The sequence below is a fragment of the Podarcis erhardii genome, assembly GCF_964252035.2.
Source record: "Podarcis erhardii genome assembly, chromosome: 10".
In the NCBI taxonomy this organism is placed as follows: Eukaryota; Metazoa; Chordata; class Lepidosauria; order Squamata; family Lacertidae; genus Podarcis; species Podarcis erhardii.
Genome location: NC_138500.1, coordinates 19,694,351 through 19,714,715, shown reverse-complemented (window position 1 = coordinate 19,714,715; position 20,365 = coordinate 19,694,351). Strand labels below are relative to the sequence as shown.

At 44.9% G+C, this 20,365-nt stretch overlaps 2 protein-coding genes across 2 annotated transcripts in view; both read right to left on the bottom strand.

Moving 5' to 3' along the window:
- The window catches only part of LOC309351338 (sodium- and chloride-dependent GABA transporter 1-like), a 56,216-nt gene extending 48,063 nt beyond the window's left edge, over positions 1 to 8,153 (bottom strand). Inside the window, exon 1 of the mRNA XM_081878930.1 lies at positions 8,113 to 8,153. The gene's annotated coding sequence lies outside the window, so the exon portion shown is untranslated. The remainder of the gene's footprint in view (positions 1 to 8,112) is intronic.
- LOC309351334 (sodium- and chloride-dependent betaine transporter-like) overlaps positions 1 to 20,365 on the bottom strand; it is a 91,645-nt gene that overhangs the window by 18,223 nt on the left and 53,057 nt on the right. The gene's annotated exons all lie outside the window — the stretch shown is intronic.

Below are 20,365 nucleotides of genomic sequence, written 5' to 3'. Positions count from 1 at the left end.
AGAAAACATAATCACCGTGTCTATGGGGGCTTTATTAGCTGGTCGCAATTCTACGCAAGTCATAATGGCCCCAGGCAAGTTGGCTGTCATTAAAATTGTGGGGACAGAAGCAGATGTCTAATTGAGTGAACAACAGCCCCAACTCTCAAATTAAATTAATTATAGAGCTACCTGTCTGGGTAAAAAAAAAGAGAGAAAGAGAAATCATCTTGGTAGCGATTATATATTTGCCAAAGGGACGGAAACATTTTCCCCTAGCAATCCTTTGTGGCAATTTTTCTCTTTGTTCTATGTAAAACTATTTCACATTTGTGACAATTTCGCCTTCCTGTGTAATTTGAATGGTTGTTTTACGCTGATCACCTCCGCAAACTGAAAGCACCTTTTCAATACAGTGGTACCTCAGGTTACATACGCTTCAGGTTACAGACTCCGCTAACCCAGAAATAATGCTTCAGGTTAAGAACTTTGCTTCAGAATGAGAACAGAAATCGTGCTCCGGCGGCGCGGCGGCAGCAGGAGGCACCATTAGCTAAAGTGGTGCTTCAGTTTAAGAACAGTTTCAGGTTAAGTATGGACCTCTGGAACGAATTAAGTACTTAACCTGAGGTACCACTGTAGTCATTTCTCATGGTGGCTGCGGTGGAAAGTTGCAGGGGGTGGGGAAGATGTTCAGGCACGAACCCTGTCTCAGCTCCAAGCCAAATCAGATCCAGATAGCAATGGGACTGGTTCAGGATGCAGCGGATCCTAGTCTAGCTTAGTCCCACCCCTGCCTTTGGGTCACCCTGTTTTAGGGCTTTCTCCTGGTCTCTACTGATGGGGCTACACCACCTGTGAGAAGCTGGCTAAGCCAGCAGAGCTGAGTGGAGGGGTAGCTCCACTCCATCCAAGCCCCCCAACCAGCCCAGGGTAAGGGGAGGACTTGGGTAGCTCTGTTTGTCTTGTACATGGGTGCTGACTGCTTTTCTAAACTGCTTTCCATCACAAAGCAACCTCCAAGAGCTTTATATATAGCAACCAAAGCAATAAAATTACATAATCTTAAAATGCAATTCAAAACCACAATAATAAAGCAATTAGGATCAACAGCAATTCCAAAAGAAACCAGAAATGAGAACATGAAGTATCCATTTATGACATCTAAAAAGGTAAAAGTACCCCTGCCCGTACGGGCCAGTCGTGACCGACTCTGGGGTTGCGTGTTCATCTCGCTTAAGAGGCCGGGAGCCAGCGCTGTCCAAAGACACTTCCGGGTCACGTGGCCAGCGTGAAGAAGCTGCTCTGGCGAGCCAGCACCAGCGCAGCGCACGGAAACGCTGTTCACCTTCCCGCTATAAAGCGGTACCTATTTATCTACTTGCACTTAAGAGTGCTTTCGAACTGCTAGGTGGGCAGGAGCTGGGACCGAACGACGGGAGCTCACCCCGCCGCGGGGATTCGAACCGCCAACCATACTATCGGCAAGTCCTAGGCACTGAGGTTTTACCCACAGCACCACCCGCTGTCAGCCTTATGACATCTAAGCAAGGGCAAAAGTGTTCTGGGCTATTGGGAATGTATCTATAGAAGTGAATATTGGAGGGGGTGATGACGACAGGGGACATCACTATAGAGAAAAGCCTTGCTCAATGCCATATTCACCAGGTTCCCCCACAGATAGAGTTTAGACAGCAGGTTAAAACTTTGCTCATCCCAAAGTGGTACAAAACATCCCCTAACATGTCCACTGTAGGAATGTTGTACTTGACTGCAGTTTTACATCCACACATTTTCCCCCGTGCACCATTTGCAAACAGCCAGGGGTCTCGGTGGATCACTTCATGCTTTTTTCTGCCTGCTGTAGCAATTGCAATGCACTGTGCAGGGTGTTGTATGTTTCTTAAATTGTATTGTATTGCTTCCTTGATCTATTTATATCATATTTTGTATATTCCATAGAATTCAAATTGTAAGTGTTCTCCATAGATACTCCACAAGCCACTGATGGTCATAGAATCATAGAATTGTAGAGTTGGAAGGGACCCCAAGCGTCATCTAGTTATCTAGTCCCACCCCCTGCAATGCAGGAATAAACTATAGTTTATAGACTATAGTTTGGGGACCCCTGTCCTAGGTCAAACGAAAACAGGAGAGGCTCAAGACTGGGCTGAACTGATGGAGACAGTGTGCACCACTAACTCCCTGTCCCCAAATAATATGCAGATACATCCATTCCAGAACAATTAATCCAGAAGTGGGGGAAGGTATGTTCCTGTGATTGTTCCCAGTTCATGAACAGCTGTTCTTGTTTGTGAACAAAGCTCTTTCTAGAAATCAAGTACCTCATGTTACCTTCCCACCCGCTCCACTCTACAAAGACTTGTCTCTCCCTCAGCTCCCGTCCTCTGAGTTTCCAAACTTGAAAGCTTTCCCTCCAAATCAGTTCCCCTCAGCCAGCTCCATTCGAGCTGCGCCTAAGGCTTTCATCCTATAACTGGGTCACATCCACCTAAAGTAGCTCCAGCTGGGTTGAAGCAGGCCTGTGCCCAAGGGACGTTATATTCTGCCAAGCAGGATGTGCCCCCTGAGGGAAGGCCTCAATCCAAAAGCTATTAGAGAGCTTGTGCTACATGGAAAGCTAGCACCCATATATACTACATGTAGCTCCCAGCACCACACATTAGGAGCCTTTGGGACACTACTGAAGGAGAAGAAGAAATAAATATCCAGTAGCAGCAGGGCTGAGCATGAGATGGTACCATAGCAGGCAATGAGTCACAGCAACAAAGCCCTGAGCTTGAGCAGTGGTTGGTGCTGTTGCCATTACCGCTGTCATCTCCTCTGCTTTCCCTGTCACAGGTGACTTGCATTCTCTCCTTATCACTGCCACTCCAGAACATCCTTTCCCTCTATTTTCAGATAGGGTGACACGTCAGATAAGTCCCATCCTACATCACTTCTTGCTACAGTGGCAGATTCCTAGGCACTTTCTCTAAGCAAGGTTGGCAGCCTCAACTACTCCCCCTCAACCGAGACAGTACATGATTCAGAAGGTTGATGGAAGAGGAGTGCTCTACTTTGGGCTTTGTTCGGTTGAACTGTTTGGCCTAAGACTCCTGTGAAGGCTTTTTCTGGGACGTAAGTCTGAGGCAGGACTGACCCAAGAAGACATTTTGGTTCCTGAGGGAGAAAAACAAAGCCTGTCTTCGTCTGTCCCATTTGGGGCCCATATTGGGAGAACAGGAAGACATTATTATTATTATTATTATTATTATTATTATTATTATTATTATTATTATTATTTTCTGTGGATCTCCTGACATGCCCTCAACCTGCTCCCAGAATGCCTTCTCTGTGCCCTCTGTGATGTTGAAGGGGTATCAGTTGCAAGCCCTCTTCAGCCTCCCAGAGGATACCCCTCTTTGAGGGTAAAACTCTCTTTCTGCCCTCAGACAGGAAATACAGTCATACCTCAGAAGTCGAATGGAATCCATTCTGGAAGTCCATTCAACTTCCAAAATGTTTGGAAACCAAAGTGCAGCTTTGCAAAAAGCTGCAAAAGCCGCACCAGACGTTCAGCTTCCGAAAAGCGTTCAAAAACTGGAACCTTCATTTCTGGGTTTTGATTGTTCAGGAACCAATTTGTTTGGGAGCCAAGGCGTTCAATATCCAAGGTACAACTGTGCTGAAGAATCCTATGGTCCCTGGGACACTTCCTAGGGACCCAGCTTTCATGTACAAAAAAAAATGGCTTTCTGTGTGGTAGGGAAATGTAACATTTTGAAATGAAAGCTATTTGTGAGGGAAAACCAGTAATCAAACTCCATTTTTAAAAATAAAAAAAAAATGGCTTTCTTCTATCACAGTTTATTCTCTAATAGGACATACTCTTCTGCAACAGCCACATTCAACTGCTGTTTGAAGAGCACTGATGTTCTTAACATCAAACAGAGAAATAATGTGATGGTTTTCTCAAATTATTTGCCTTTGCAGCTTTGGCAAATGTGGGTGACAGGCAATCTGGGCTACGTACAATAGCACAGAACTTCTAACTGCAGACTTTTTGCTTGAGAGTACAAAAACACAATGCAATGCCATAAAATGGCTTCTACTGGTCCTTTCGTTTGTCTCATTTGTTTTGTCTTCAGGCATAGCTAATTATCCTGCCAGCCCTGTATTCATTCAGTCCCCCAAAGAGATTTTCAGCATTTTACTTTCTATGCTATTGTTTTCTTAACAAACCACTGTTTCCTTTCCTGCCGCTTCGCTACTCGAAGAAAGGAATTAGTTTTTTTAAAAGCCAGGCTTCCAGCAGCAATTTGAATTCAGCTATCAAATCATGCCCAACAGGCTGAATATTTGGTAACAGAAGTTAATTAAAGCATGGGGCAATTTTAGCATCAATAAATGGTCTGTTCTGGCAAGAATGCCATGGCCTATTGTCAAGTGCATTCAAAATATGCCTCACCTAGAGCTCTAAATAGAATCTCCCCTCCCTCAAGAAGAGTGTCCAGCAGTGGCGTAGCGTGGGTTGTCAGCACCCGGGGCAAGGCAAGTAATTTGCGCCCCCTAACCCATGGATTTGCACCCCCTAACCCGTGGATTTGCGCCCCCTAACCCGTGGATTTCCCTAACCCCCAGATGTTGCGCCCGGTGCGCCCGGCCCCCCCTGCACCCCCCACGCTACGCCACTGGTGTCCAGGATAAAAGAGAACATAAACATGCAATATGTGTGTTGATATGGAGCTCAGAACAGCTTCTTTTAGCCTCACCACAATCATGATAGAAGGCTGACAGTGAAGGTCAATTAACACATTATCCTTTTAGAGAGGGTGGGACTGCATGTAATCAATGCCCTTCATACCTGGGTTAGTATCAAGACCAAAGGTAGCCAATGAGGTGCTGGATGACGAAGGTTCTGAAGCCCATAATTCCCATAATTCTTAGCTGGGGGTAGAAGGATCTGCCAGTTTTGGTTCTCTCGTTTTTCCAGTCTTAAATTCAGTTCTCCACATTTCTGCAGCAATTGGAGAATTCTTTTTATTTATTCATTTAAAGAAATTCTCTTGAGAGTTCATCAGCATTTTAATGCGAATTTCTCCAAAGAAACACATTTTTGTATGCCTGGTGTTTTTTTGCAAGCAATTTCCCCTAATACAATGCATTTTCATATGCTATATTCATGAATATGTTCCTTTTCCAACACACTTCTCCTTAATACATGCAGGTTTGTAAACACTGTTTGGTTAGAGTGCTGCATTGCAAAGTTCACAGAAGTGTGAATTTCAAAGGATAGCTGAGTTTCGGTTTACCTGTTGTTTCAGAAAGTGCAAATTTGCACCTTTCTCACCTTTAAATGAGAACTGAATCAAATTTCTCCTCTATCCCTAGTCCCAGACTTCATGGCCCAATGGTCAGAGATTATGGCAGTTGAAGTCCAGCAACATCTGTAGGGTAGCATGTTAAGGACTTTCACCTTCTTTCCTGTATTCATCAAATGCTACTGTTTGCATAGGGTGTATGGGGTGGCATCTCCTTCTGGGGTAGTTTTTCCACCTTTGGTTCCCACCCTGCACTCAGCTTTCACCTGTGAGTCCTAGAAGCTGTCGGCATGTGACAGCAGCCACATCCCAGAAACGGCTTTAATATGCCAGCTAAGCCAGGTAAGGGGAGCCAATGGGTCTCAAACTCTTGCTGAGTTAGGGACTTTCCCTGCATGTGAAGACAGGCTCCAGCGGATTGACCGGACAAGACCAATAGTGGGTCCAATGGTTAAGGTTCTTCATGTGCTGCAGAGGGAAGGGAGGAGTAGCAGAGGCAGAGAAAGGTGGGTGCGGTGGGTGCAGTTTGCCCCGGGTGCCATCCCGGGGGGGTGACATCACCCCCACCCCTGATACTTGCTGTGGGGGGGCACACCCCTGGGATACACACCCCACCCTCTGCTGCAGATACATGGGATTGTTACATGTCACACGTCTGTTTACATTCCAGCACGTGAGTGGAACATCCACTCTGCATTGCTTTTGTTTTCTCTCTCTCCGAGAAGAACGACAAGGAGAGAGGCCATGTTTTTCTTTGTCCTGATTTATATATAATAAATGTGTAGTTTAGTATAGTATCCATGCCTTGAGCCTGATCTGTTGTGTGTTTACTCTGCTGTGTAATGTGTGCTCCTGCTAAATAGCTGGAGTCATGAATGTACCTTGGAGGAGGATGACTGATGGATCTCTGCAGCAGCAAGGCTGAGAAGGGAGACACTCTGGCTGGGGCCAAGCCAGCTGGCTTTCCATCCCACGGTCCCGACAGCCCCACCCGCCAGGTGCATGCCGCTCCAGGTGCCGGAGCAGCTAGCTCTGCCTCCGAGGAGCAGATGGGGTTCATCAACCTGGGAAGGTAGCCCACCTAGGAGAAGAAAAACTCTATCCTTAACCTCCACTGCCTTGTGGGATATCTTTGGGAGAAGAAGAAGAAGAAGAAGAAGAAGAAGAAGAAGAAGAAGAAGAAGAAGAAAAGTAGTTTGGATTTGATATCCCGCCTTTCACTCCCTTTAAGGAGTCTCAAAGCGGCTAACATTCTCCTTTCCCTTCCTCCCCCACAACAAACACTCTGTGAGGTGAGTGGGGCTGAGAGACTTCAAAGAAGTGTGACTGGCCCAAGGTCACCCAGCAGCTGCATGTGGAGGAGCGGAGACGCGAACCCGGTTCCCCAGATTACGAGACTACCGCTCTTAACCACTACACCACACAGAAAAGGCTAAGGAGTAATCTCTACACAAATCCGGAGTGGAGTCGGTTGGATGGTGCCTTGTATGCCTCCTTCTGGCAACTTCTGCAGCCAAGCCGGTGCCGATTGTGTTGCTCTGTTTTCCTTTGGACCACATCAGTAAAGCTGAGAGAGGGGTCTTGTCGTCTGGGCAGCCCAGGACCTCCATACACACTGCCCAAGCTTGCGCTCTGCAGAGGCCACTTGGGTGCTGCTGATGCAGCAGTTTGACTTCACCTCCGGAGGTGCACTCCATTGTCTCTTGAGACAGATGGATGCCAACAACTGCTTGTATTGGCTGCCAATGGGCAGAAGCCTTCTTTAAAAGGTCTCTGTCATTTGGAAGCCAGTGCAATTGGTATCCACTCGCAGAGTCTGCTTCCAGACCCCTCTCAGTCCCAGCAAGACTGACTGAAGAGGAATACTTCTGAGCTTGTTCTGGGCAAATTTACCTCCCTACTGAATCCAATATCTTGTTGCCCCCACCACCACCTTACATCTAGGATCATGGTGTGGGTAGCTGATTGTGTAGCTTTATGTCCTAATGCCTCTATTTTTTTATATATATATATATATATATATATATATATATATATATATATATATATCGCAATGGGCTCCATATCCTATTTTGAACCCATGAAAGAAATAGAGCACACCGGTGTTGTGCTGGAGTGGTTAGTCATACGTAAACCGCAGAGATCCAGTTTCAAATCCCCCACCTCTCTTAGAAGCTGATTGGGTAACCTTGGACCAATCACATTTTCAGCCTTGCTTACATCACAGGGTTGTTTTGAGGTAAAATGGTATCAATTCCACTCCCCAAGTAAGCCATCCTGAGCTTCTTAGAGGAAGGATGAGAAGCAAATGAATGTGATAAATTAAGCAGACTGCATGAAGAGCAATTCCATAATCCCATGAATTAAATGCTGTAGGAACTGTCAGCAGTTTTCCCCCTGGAAGGTCTCCTGAAAAAAACCCAACAGCTGAAGCTTGCTACGCTGCTACAACTTCAAATCAGAGAAGCTTTCGCCGTTGACTCCTGGCCTGCTGTTCAGCTGCTTAAAACACAGGAGCACTGGAAGGAGAAAAACTATGCATGGACAACTGCAGTCTACAGCTATCACCCCATCAAGGGACTATACATTTTAAAAATAGGAAAATAAAAGGCAAGCACATAAGATCCCTACAGCTATAGTGCATTGTGGGTATGGAATTTAATTTAGCAGACTCTTGCAAAGTGCTGAAGAAGGTATTGACTGAGCACATACTCTGATCTCTGTTGATGGATTTGCCCCTGTTGCATCATATCTCCATGCTGAGAATTTCCCTAGGAATTCATGCTTAGAAACCCAAAGAGGCACCTACCTCCTATCAAGGTCTTGCATAAGATCTTTTTGTGGTATCCAGGGCAGCTGGAGGGAGCATCTGGCAGAGGAAATGCATACCAAACAGCCCCAGTTGGAGAGTTTGAGTCCCCACTGCACCGTGAGCTTGTGATCCTCCTCCCCACACAGTATGTCCTTACTGATATTGACAAGCTGCTAATAAGCTCTGAACTCATGTCTGATCAATTCGACACTTGGCTGGACTCTATTGGGGAAAAACACAACCCCACGTGTTCTTGCAGCCATGGCCTGGAGAGACGACTATTCAAGGGCAAAAGAGTACATGGGGAAACCAAAGAGAGGCATTGCCAAAAAGAGAGAGGGCTGGCATGGGACTCAAGGAGCTATAGGAACTTTGAAGAACAGTTTAAGAGGAAATGTGTCAAGATCATACACTGGAATTAGAGTGGGAACTATGCACTATGGCTGATTTTACTACTTGATGACTCTTGATGACAGCCCCCGGAAACCTGCTTAAGAGCCAACACTTTTGCTGGAGTAGCAGATGGATGTAATTTTTCTTTCAAGCACCATTATGGATACACTTCAAACCAACTGTGTGTGCCCCCCCCCTCCCATTTTGCTCCAATGAAGCCGTGTGGGCTGGGTCATTGCATGGCATCAGATGTCTTAATCAGCTGAGTAGTCATGGTGGACATAATTCCAACAACCCAGTCCTCACTGAGGGCAGGCTCACACATGAATAGTCCTCATCTGATGACTGTGTGAGAGCCAGTGTGGTGTAGTGGTTAAGAGCGGTAGTCTTGTAATCTGGGGAACCGGGTTCGATTCCCCGCTCTTCCACATGCAGCTGCTGGGTGACCTTGGGCCAGTCACACTTCTTTGAAGTCTCTCAGCCTCACTCACCTCACAGAGTGTTTGTTGTGGGGGAGGAAGGGAAAGGAGAATGTTAGCCGCTTTGAGACTCCTGAAGGGGAGTGAAAGGCGGGATATCAAATCCAAACTCTTCTTCTTCTTCTTCTGAATTAGAAATCATGGATCAAACACCACAGAGGCAACACCCATATCACCTCAACGGTATGCTAAGGCTTTTCAGTAGTGTGGATTTGCAAGTTCAGAGGCAACACACACAATCTTAAGTAATCAATCGCACCACTTCAGAGTGTGATAAAATGCTGGGATATCGCCTCATGTGAAGAGCTCCTCCTTGCTAATACACTCTCATATGTCAAAGGGGATGACTCCATTAGAATGTGCAGAAATGTTTGTGTTTTTTAATGTGGGAAAGCATTCAAACAACCGCCAACTCCATGCATTCAGAAGTGGAATAGTCTGGCAATTGATACATCAGGTGCAGCTGCTAATTACGTAGCTTGGCTGTCAGCTGTGATTTATAAAACCATTAGGAGTAAAGCTGTGTGAATCGGATCTGGATTGGACTGATGTACATTTGCACAACCTCTCTAATTCATTTGGGCTGAGCTGCTTGACAGTGGAACAGACTCCCTTGGAAAGCGGTGGACCATCCTTCATTCAAAGTTTTTAAGCAGTGGTTGGATGGCAATCCGCCATGGATGCTTTAGTTGAGATTCCTGCATTGCAAGCTGTTGGACTGGATAAGCCTCAAGGTCCTTTCCAACTCTACAATTCCACAATTCTATGAAAACAAATAGGATCCTCTATAAGGAAATTGAAGAGAGCTTCAATTGGTACTGACCTTTAAAGCCCTAAATGGCCTCGGCCCAGTATTCCTGAAGGAGCATCTCCACCCCCATCGTTCTGCCCGGACGCTGAGGTCCAACACCAAGGGTCTTCTGGCGGTTCCCTCACTGTGAGAAGTGAGGCTACAGGGAACCAGGCAGAGGGCCTTCTCAGTAGCGGCACCTGCCCTGTGGAATGCCCTCTCATCAGATCTCAAGGAAACAAATATCTGACTTTTAGAAGACATCTGAAGGCAGCCCTGTTTAGGGAAGTTTTTAATGTTTGATGTTTTATCGTGTTTTTAATATTCTGTTGTGAGCCGCCCAGAGTGGCTGGGGAAACCAGCCAGATGGGCAGGGTATTAACAACAACAACAACAACAACAACAACAACAACAACAACAACAACAACAACGTATATTATTATACATGGGAAGATGAGTCTTTGAGGGCTCTGGGTCTCAGAGAATGGGAGAAGGACAAATTCTGGATCCTGGTCTGGAAGGCTTGTGAGAGTGCTGTGCCCATAAGACAAAAATATATCTCGTAGAGTACAGTTGCACTCATGTTCTGCTTGTGGGTTTCCTATAGGCATCTGCTTGGCCTTTGTGAGAACATGGACTGGGTGTCTCTTCAGCTTGATCCACCACGGCTCTTCTGGTGTTTTTAGAGATAAGGGCACCAAAATACTGAGGATCAGTTTTGTCTCTAAGCAGAACAACCTGTCCCCCATAGAATATGTCACATATTTAGTAGAAAGCCTATGCCACAATAAGTTTATTAGTCTTTAAGGTGCTACAGAACTCTTATCTTTTGTGGTGAGTACCATGGTCCAAACCAGAGTTGAGCAAAATGCATATTTAAGAAAGAACATCAGAGTTTAATATATATGGGTGGATTTTCATCTGGACTCTAGTGCATAGGAATGGGAAGTTTAACCCATCCCCTCACAGCTGCAATCCTGACTAAAGTTCCCCTGTGCTGCTATTAGCTCTAGAAAAAAGTTCCTGTTGGTGGCACTTCATAGCAGCATAGGGACATTTTTTGTCCAAATCACAGCTGGGGAGGGAAGGCTTAAACCTCTTACCTACATATGCTGCAGTCCCAATAAAAACCACCCTCCACAGTTATTATTTTTAAACCCTGATGATGTTTCTAATGACGCATTTCGTCCAGCTAGTCCAATGACACATTCCTGTCTAGTTTGACCTCAAGAGGCAGTCACTGACAGATTTAAATTAGCAGTTCATGAAGCCAATGGGCCACTGCTTATAGATGCCCACTCAAGTCTACATTGTTGAGCAGTGTCTGTATTTGATTCAGAATATGGAAATACTCATAATACCCACTTCAACAACACCTCCGCCAGAGAGCCGAATCCAATAATGTCAGTCAAAAATAGGGATGCTCTTTTGTACTTGTAATTTAACATCCTTGTTCTTTCAGCAAGGGTCAGTGCTTCTGAGATGCCCTCACATTGCTGAAGGCTCTTCTTCACCAGCTGTACGCTGCATTCACTAGGCCAGTACTGACTTCTTTTTGTTTAAAGCGTGTTTCCACACCCTACAATTAAAGAGGATACTGATCTATAATATGCAATCAAGTGTAACCTTTTCAAGATGAATCTTGTCAGGTTGCACACTCTTGCTTTACATATCAGGGTGTGCAGTTAAAACACACCTAAAGATATAACATGTGGGGGCTTTAACAAATGCTCCAGTTGGTAATGGAGAGAGAAAGGGCTTATCCACACTTACCATCTCTCCATACTTTCCAGGTATGGTTCAAACTTTAAAGCTCCATATCTCAGTGCTTTTTTCCCCCCTCTGGAGTTTTGCCTATGAAAACCCGCTCTTTAAAGCTGAATCAGAACAAATAGTAATCTGTGGGAAACCTGAATTGCCATTTGCTCCAATTCAGCTTTAAGGAGTGGATTTTTGCGGGCAAAGCTCCAGAGCGAAAAAAGGGACACTTAGAAATGGAGCTTTAAAGTGCAGACTTGTGCCTGGAAAGAGTGAGGCAAAGGGGTCAGTGTGGATAAGCCCAAATAAGAGTTGTAGGAGTGATAAGAGGACATTCCATCATGCTGCCCCACTGGGAAAGAAAGGGAAGCATTCCACCAGCTTCGCCAAAAGACCAGCTGTATCGCACACCTCCTACCCTTGTACTGTGCCAGCTAGTCATTATAAGAACAACTGTTTGAAAGTTGGTGCCTAAGATTGATCTCCCCTCTTCCCTCCCTGTCCGTTTCCCCTTGTGTGTCATTTTTTTTGTTTTAGATTGTAAGCCTGCAGGCAGGGACTGTCTTGCTTTAATGGATTGTACATAAACCGCCCTGGGAGCCTTTTTTGGCTGAAGGCTGGGATCCAAATGAACTAAATAAATAAATAGTTGGAATGGAGTGAAAGAAAAGAAAAAAAGATAATTGTGGGAAGAGCCTGGAACGTGAAATGGATGTGAAGAGTGTCGAAACGCCAGAGCAGAGCAATGCAGGGCAGAAAACTGTGTAGCTCGAGGAATGGTGTGTGTGTGTGTGTGTGTGTGTGTGTGTGTGTGTAAATCCTGCAGCTTGCTTGCTCATGTGACCTGTTGGCAGGAAATGAGCATTTGTCTCTGGTGATATGATTTCATCCCCCATGGGGGAGTTATTGCTGTCAATAGAATTGGACAGCTAGAAATTGCTTTGCAGTCACTTCATAGGCCATATGTCAGCCCCTTGGCAGTATTACTGACTGAATTACCTGTAGGTGCTGATGACACCTCTGCCTGGGGTCACTGCAGAGGAGCTTCCCTCCCTCCCTCCCTCCCCACCCCTGGCCAGTTTCTTCCAACGAGAGAGGGAGACTTCCGAATGCTCTATCAAGGTTGCAAAGCATCTCTATTTATAGCGGCGAACCAAAGTCTCACATACTTGCAATGCCAACAGTGATATATTTATTCAGCAGGATCCTGTCACAACATGTACATCAGACCGGGGCAATTAAGAAATGGAAAATACAAGGACATTCATTCTCTTTCCAAGGCATTCATGCATATGTATTATTCTAGGGTGCAGAGAGCACAAGAACTTCATATACACAGTCAGATAAACATCTCATCCCATGAGCAAAGCTGATGTTTTCAGAACAAGTGCAAACCCTGCATCCCATAAGCACTGTGGTCACATACAAAACAGGACAGGATTGGCTGTACAGTGTCACCTGATTTTTCAGGACCAGGAGGATACTGGACTCTGATTAGAGCATCTTGGCTTAAGCTTTCTGTAGCTCCATTCTCCAGAAAGAAGCCCTGGTGGTACAGGAAACAGGGGCTAACGCTTGACTCACAGGGTCCCCAATCTGAACTCCCTCAGTGCCTGACACCTTGACTCCTTTTCGTTGGCAGAAATTATCTATACCTCTTTTAAGATGAGGAATTTATTCTCTGTTGATCTAACTTGTTTCTACAGTTAGCAGAGGGACCCCTGGATATTTGTCACGATGCAGAAAACTTTGATATCTTTCATGAACCAAAGGTGCTTGTAAAGAAAACTGCTTAACGCCCCCCAAGATTTGCCTTGTATTTGTATATATTCAAGGCTGGTTTAGTCCATTGACTGTCTGTCTGCCTTGCTTGCTTGGATGGTGGCAGGCTGTCTGGAAAGCTGGTCGGATGGCCATTCGGAAGCAGGTTGGCATGCTTTGTGCCTCAATGGCTGGGTGTTTTGTTAGCAGACTGCCTCTCTGGTTGGATGGCTCCATCAGGGGGAAAAAGATCAATCCCCTGTGTCTCCTCCTCACGTCCCATTTGTGCCATGGAAGTTTTTCTTCCAAAACAAATAGCAGCTGATCCAGATTGTGACTGAAGTGGAGGGCAAAGGCTTAATGCTCCCCTGGCCCTCTGCCAGGGTTGATCTGGATTGAGGTACCCATGATTGCTATTTACCCTTTCAAATGCCATTCGTGCCAGTTGCTAATTGTGTGAAAGGCATTATTTCCTGTTTGGCATTCAGAGGAGCCATTAATGGATGCATTATGAAAAGCACATGACAAAGAGATCAATCATCTTGCACTGAAGATCACTTAGAAGAGGAGCCTTTCATGGTTCAAGAGCCGCATTTCATCATGGGCAAAGTTATGGGAGCCCGCATGCCAGGAGGGGAGTGGCCAGAGGCAAAAGTGGGCAGTGCAATGCGCATGACATTTCTCTTTCTACAAGAAGCAACCTTCCAGCCATCAAAAACCAGAGGTTCTCTCTCTCCCTCCCTCTCTCTCTCTCTCTCTCTCTCTCTCTCTCTCTCTCTCTCACACACACACACACACACACACCACCCCCCATCCATTCAAGAAAGAGGCATGATCACAGCTCAAGGGCACATTCCAGACAGGCAAAAGCATTCAAAGCCTACAAGGAGGAGGACCAGTGAGATGTGTGGCCTGGGGTGAGGGGATGTCATAGGGAGAGTCTTCAGAGTCAGATTTAGGGTCATGTTAGACCACTGGACCTAAATTTCCCCTTCTTGGCTTTGAAAAAGAGGCTCACTTTTGTTGGTAATCAGTTCTGAGAAGTTTAATTTTTGGGGGGTGGGGAAGCCAGGTGTTTGCAGACTCCACACCCTGCTCTGAGAGGAGCCATTGTGGAGCTCAGCAGCTCACACTCTGAATTTCAATTCATTTCACGTTTAAAGGTGAACTTACCAAATTCTCGTTTTCTGAAACAAGATGTGAACCGAAACAGTGATTCCGCAAAATGTGCACTTTCCTGAATTTTGTAGTTCTCCAACCAAATCAGGAGTGCAAAAAGGCATACATTATGGTAAAATGTATGTGCACAAAAATGCATATATTGGTGAAAATAATGACCGCTCCCCGCTTAAAACGGGGGGCGCCCTTTGCGTGGACACGCGCAGCCCCTAGATCTGAAGCGGCTCCAACAGCATAGGCTTGGCTTTGCCTCCCTCAGGTGGGATACCTGGAGGTCTCCGCCTACCTCAGTCAGTTGTCCAATCCCACCTGGGGGAGGTGTTGCCAAGGAGACCAGGCCAGGTAGGGGAGGGATTACCTGCCCACACAATAGAGGGAGGATCTTACCTGGGAATCCTCACTTGGCTCCAGAGCTTCTCCCGCCCTACCCACCCTCAGTTAATGTCTTATTTTGCAGGTTAATTTTTCTTCACAGGTTTTGCAGGTTAGCCTTTCTTCACAGGTATGCGGGTGCTGCTACGTTAAGGTCGCTGTTAAAGGGCTGGAAAGGAATTTCCCTACATTGGCAGGTTTCGCCTTTCCTGTAGCAAAACGTCACAACTTTGGCAGTATCAGGCCTTAGGCGGAATCCTTTAGTCCATCTTCCTCTTTGCGGCGGCGATACCAGGGTTCCCCGTTAAAGGGGTTTCTGAAGGGAGGCTTTGACCATACGCCGAAAGGTCGTCATTGCTCTCCCCTGCGGCGGCGGCGTAACGGGGGCGGCTATCTCTGCTTGAACATATGTTCTCCAGAGCCGGCCCATCCCCCCCCACACTGGATAACCCTGATGCTCCCTAGGTCCCCGGCTGGGGACTGGGGAGGGAGTACGCCTAATGCCTGAGCCAAGGTCTACCCACATTTGAAATTTAATAAAGTTGTGGCCAATTTAATCCCATAACACGTTGTCTTGAGTCGTTATTCCACATGACGGGGGGGGGGACTGCGTGGGATCTGGGGACTCCGCCTGTCCACGCAATGTACAAAATGGATTACATCAGGCAAACTTGCTTTGCAATAATGTGTATTGCCTATAAAAAGTTGTTTAGTGGGAGAAATTTGCTGGTGAATTTTCATGAGGACTTTTTAAAAGAAATCACAAACTGAAGTAGGAATGTGGGGAACTTAATTTAAGATTGTGAAAATAAGAAACAGAGGGAAACTGAAATTGACAGATTTGGTCATTCCTACCTATGAGACAGGCGATGTCCCTTCTAACTCTATGATACTATGATTCTATGACCCTGAAACTGGAAATTGTGCACTAAATATATATTAAGAAATGATTTAGTTTAATGTACATATGGTGAAACAATCTCTACAAAATAACAGTTCAAAAAAATGTAGACACCTGTTGATGGCTCCAAATTCATCTTGCTGAGTGGCTGGAAAACAGTCAGATCACTCAAACAGGAAAGATTCCCCACATGGGTAAATACAGTTATTAGCTCCAAAGATAGCACCTGTTGGCCACTCAGTGATTGCTCACAAGTGCTGCATCACTTCAGTCACAGACACTTCCGAAATGAAAGGGCTGCTCAGACCATTGTATATAGACACCATAGCCAAAAGGCATGTATTGTCACAACTATGGTCCAAGATGCAAAGCTTCAATGGAAAGATATTTATCTGTGGAGAAAGGAAAAGAAAATTGAACACCTTGAGGGGGAAATTTGAGCTGCTGACTATATGAACATCCGTTGTGAAATGAAAGGCTTGACATTTAGGAACAAAAAACCCACAAAACCATGGTGAACTTAAACCATTTTATTTTTTTTAATTTTTTAATTTTTTAATAATATTTATTGAACATTTTCAAATATAACAGAAAAAAGAAAAGAAATAAAACATCCATTTTATAACCTTATTTTCATTAGCATCTTGACAGGACTTCCCCACCCCACCCCCTCTTGTATTCCAATTCCTTCAAATAGATTCAGCAAGTTCTTACCCCAAATTTTAAACTTATTATAGTTAACCCAATGTTAAGAATGTTTTTCCATCCCCTAAAATCGACCCCGCTCCCTTCCACGAGTTCCCCTCTTTAATATGCAGAACAGATTAAAATAAAAGAAAATAGAACAAAGAATAAAATATAATTTAACACCCTTTGGATTCCAAATTTCCCTCCCCCCTTTCCCGGTTGCGTTCCCCAATGTCCATCAATGCCTGTTGTCATCCTGGAGATCCCACATCTAGGCCGAAATCCTTCACAAGTCCACTTTGCCGTCTTTTTAATAGTCTTTGCCGTCTTTTTGATCATCTCTAGTTTCAAGCGTCCAATCTTGGAAAAGCTCTATCTCAAAAAGGTCCATTTTTTCCATCCAGATCTCTGTATTTAAGAGTAAAAACTCCAATTTTGTTTCTTTAGACCTTTCAAATCTGGATGTCCCAAATGTTCCCACTTCCAGCTTTGTCCGATTCTTGTTGTTCATGTTGTTCTTATTATTCTCTCTCCTCACTTTCCTCTAGTTTCTTTTCCTGCTCTCCTGCAAAAATGTTCCAATTCCAAAAGCTTCTAAATCCCCTACAGAGGCTTTGTTATTCAGGAACAAAACTTTACGTCAAGTCCCTTCCATTCTTCAATAGATAAATCTATTGTCTCCTTTAGTGTAGAAACCTCTGTAGACAAAATAGTGTTCCATTTCTGCAGTTTCCCAGGAGATAAAAAGTCCAATTCAAATTCCATGCCAGCAATACTTGTAGTGTCCCACAGCCCCTCTAGAAGGATTATAGTAACTCAGTTTCCTTCCAGATCGCACCCAACAGTCAAAGTAACTTGTTATTCCTTGTTTTAAACAATTTATATCTAATTTGTAACAAATGTAACCGGCAAAGTCCTCATAACAAAGTTCTCTTTTTATTCTTCAGCTTTGACAGCTCCTTTGACAGCTGTCAAAGCCTCTGTTTCTCCTCTCCCGGCGCTCTCGTGGATCGCTCCTGGTTCCCGGGGGGGGGGGGTTGCATTTTAGCTCACGTTCTACTTTTCTCCTCCAGCCCAGTCTTATAATTTTCCATCGTGAAATTAGTGACTTTATCAAAATAAGGTAGCACTCGATCTTAGTTGTTAAATCCTTTGCTTTAAATCCTCTACGACAGGGGGGAGACTGACTTCCTTTTTGCACCTCCCCCGCTCGCTCCGAATTTTTTTCCCTTTTTAAGTCCAGTTTCCAATTACTCACGGGTTGTTCTTTTTAATCCGAATTTTCAAAGGAAGAAGTCAGCGCTCTCCGCCAAATGGCATGCAGCTTCGCTCAGTAGGGGAAGCGGAGGACTCATAGCAACCCCCCCCCGGCACCCGCTCCGTAGCCTTTAAAAAGGCTCCTTCGCGGGTCGGGGGGGCGCAAACGGTGCCCGCCGAGTCACCATGCCCATGGGTTTCAGCGCCCATGGTTTTTGAGGGTCCCCGCAACGCCGACGCGGTAGAACCCAGCCCCTGCCGAGCAGGCTCCCTCTGGAGCTCGGAGGGAGTCCGCCATTCGGCGATGGCGCCAACCCGGAGAACTTAAACCATTTTAAATGGAATGGAGCAACATGTCCCATCATCCTCAGAAATGGGTGAACTCTTCTCAGTTTGATTTGGAATTGGTTTAGTATTTACCAGCTTTCTTAGTGAGGAAAAAAAGTCCTAGTGTTGGTGCATACACACTGATGTACCACAATCATGTGTGTTATGGCATTTCCCCCTAGAAAGTCTAACATGGGTTCCTTTGCCTCACAACCTATGGCAGAGGGCTGCTTGGAAAGTTACTTTTCACTGCCATAGGGAAAGGGTCATAACTCAGTGGTAGAGCACAGGCTTTGCATTCAACAGATCACAGGATCAGTCTCTGGGAAAGACTCTTTGCTGAAGTCCTGGAGAGCTGCCACCAGTCAGTGTAGGCAACAGCCAGATGAATGGTCTGGTGGTTTGACTCAGTGTAACACAGCTTCCTGTGTTCCAAGCAAACTTCCTTATTCAATTAGGGTGACCATGATTACATACAAACTTGCTCAAGGAATTCCAATTTTTAAAAGGATATTATGGCAACACTGTTTCATTTTAATTGATATGTAGGAACACTTCAAACATCTCATAGCATTCCAATCAAGTGCTGGTGCATATTCTTTTCCTGACAATGATTTATCTATCTTCTGTCCATTATCTGGATTTTATGACTTGCACATCCAGTGTATCTCAGTAGTTAGTGTGTTTCTTCCTTTATACCCATGATACACTTCAAAACTGACTTTTCTCTTCCTCCCTCCATCTTATGGTATTGTATTGTTAAGGTGATGGTCTCTGTTGTTTGTTGCTGTTTTTGCCTTATTTTTACCTCTATTTCAAAATAACTTTCCGTGTCAAGCAGAGGGTTTTACATCTGGGATGGAGACCAACAACCCTATGAAATGTTTACAGGAAACAATTAACAGAATTGATTGGCCACTCACCCATCAAAAGCTTGCTTGGTCAAATGTACTCTGTGTAGTTCAGAAAGCAAACAAGGTGAATTTTATTAAAAGTTAACCGAAATAACTTCTCGGCAGATTGACTACCAAGCTGCTGGAGGTTTTGTGGTTTCACAGCAACAAACAAGAGTTTCGTCAAGAGGAAAGGGGTAATATTAAATAACTTCTATGACTTTGTCTCATTTTTGGCAACTGGTTTCTTGAACCCCGATAGCTTGTGTGCAGGATCTGAGTTCACATTCTGAGCCAGAGAAGAACTTTGTGGGGAATTTATATTATTCAATTAAAAATATTTTTATACTGCCTTTCATACACATCAGATGTTGATGGCAATATTTAACAGGAGTGTGTATATAATCTTTTTAAAAACGAACATTAAATTTATACTAATCACATTTTTCATGGACTTCCCAGTTCCTTAACATATTGCAGCATGAATGAAGATGCTGGATATCCCAGCAGAGTTGCCAGGAACACTGCCTGCATTTCTTCCTGGGAATTCCTTTCCTTTCTACATGACTTTCCATGCCGAAGCTTGATGAACTGGAACAGACAGACGGATCTAAAAATAAACACCCTACTTGAGAGAAAAGGGTTGTAGGTAGGAGGCACAGAACTGTGTGGTGTGTTTTTTTTAAAAAAGAATGCTTTTGTTATTTTCTTTTATACTGTTTTTAAGATTCAGTTGTGCTGCTCTCCCTGCTTCCCAAAGGCAAATTCCTGCTTTCTTGACAACTGGCGCACTGGCAAATGAAGCATAAAATGACAGCAACATTCACGGTGGAAGAAAAAAAGCAGGGGGGCAAGTTCGTGAGCAAGTCCCTTTTCTGGTACCCATGTACTATAGTCTGATCCATTGGGGCTCAGCCCCATCAAGCAAAATGCCAAGCAATTTTTTTTTCAAAACGTTTCCCCCAAAATCTCTATACCATGCTCTTTCCTGTTACACAGATCCTTCTACAATCCATTTTAACAGAGAGATGCTTTTTCTGCCCATCTCCAATCCCTGGCCAATCAAATCTCTGCACCACCCAGTCAATCTCCATCCAAAAGGATTGCTATGGCCAGGAGGTCCCACCCATCTGTCCCCAGACCGGGGGGGGGGGGGGGGAATATGTAGTAGTGTAGTAGTAATTATGATCTTACCAGAACTACTGGCTGTTAGTCCTGGCTGTGCAGTTTCTCTCTCACTCCTGTTGTCATAATGGCAGGCTTATAATAAATTTCATTTTATCAGGTCTGCAGTTGACCTGAGTTAATACATTTGTTTTGAGCATGCTCAGAGTTGTTTCCTTGAAGGCCACACCTCATCTGTGTTGGAAGTCCTATTGGCACCTTTAACCAATTAAGGCTGCAGTTCTACACATATTTATCAGAGAGCAATCCCCATGGAATTCAGTGGGGC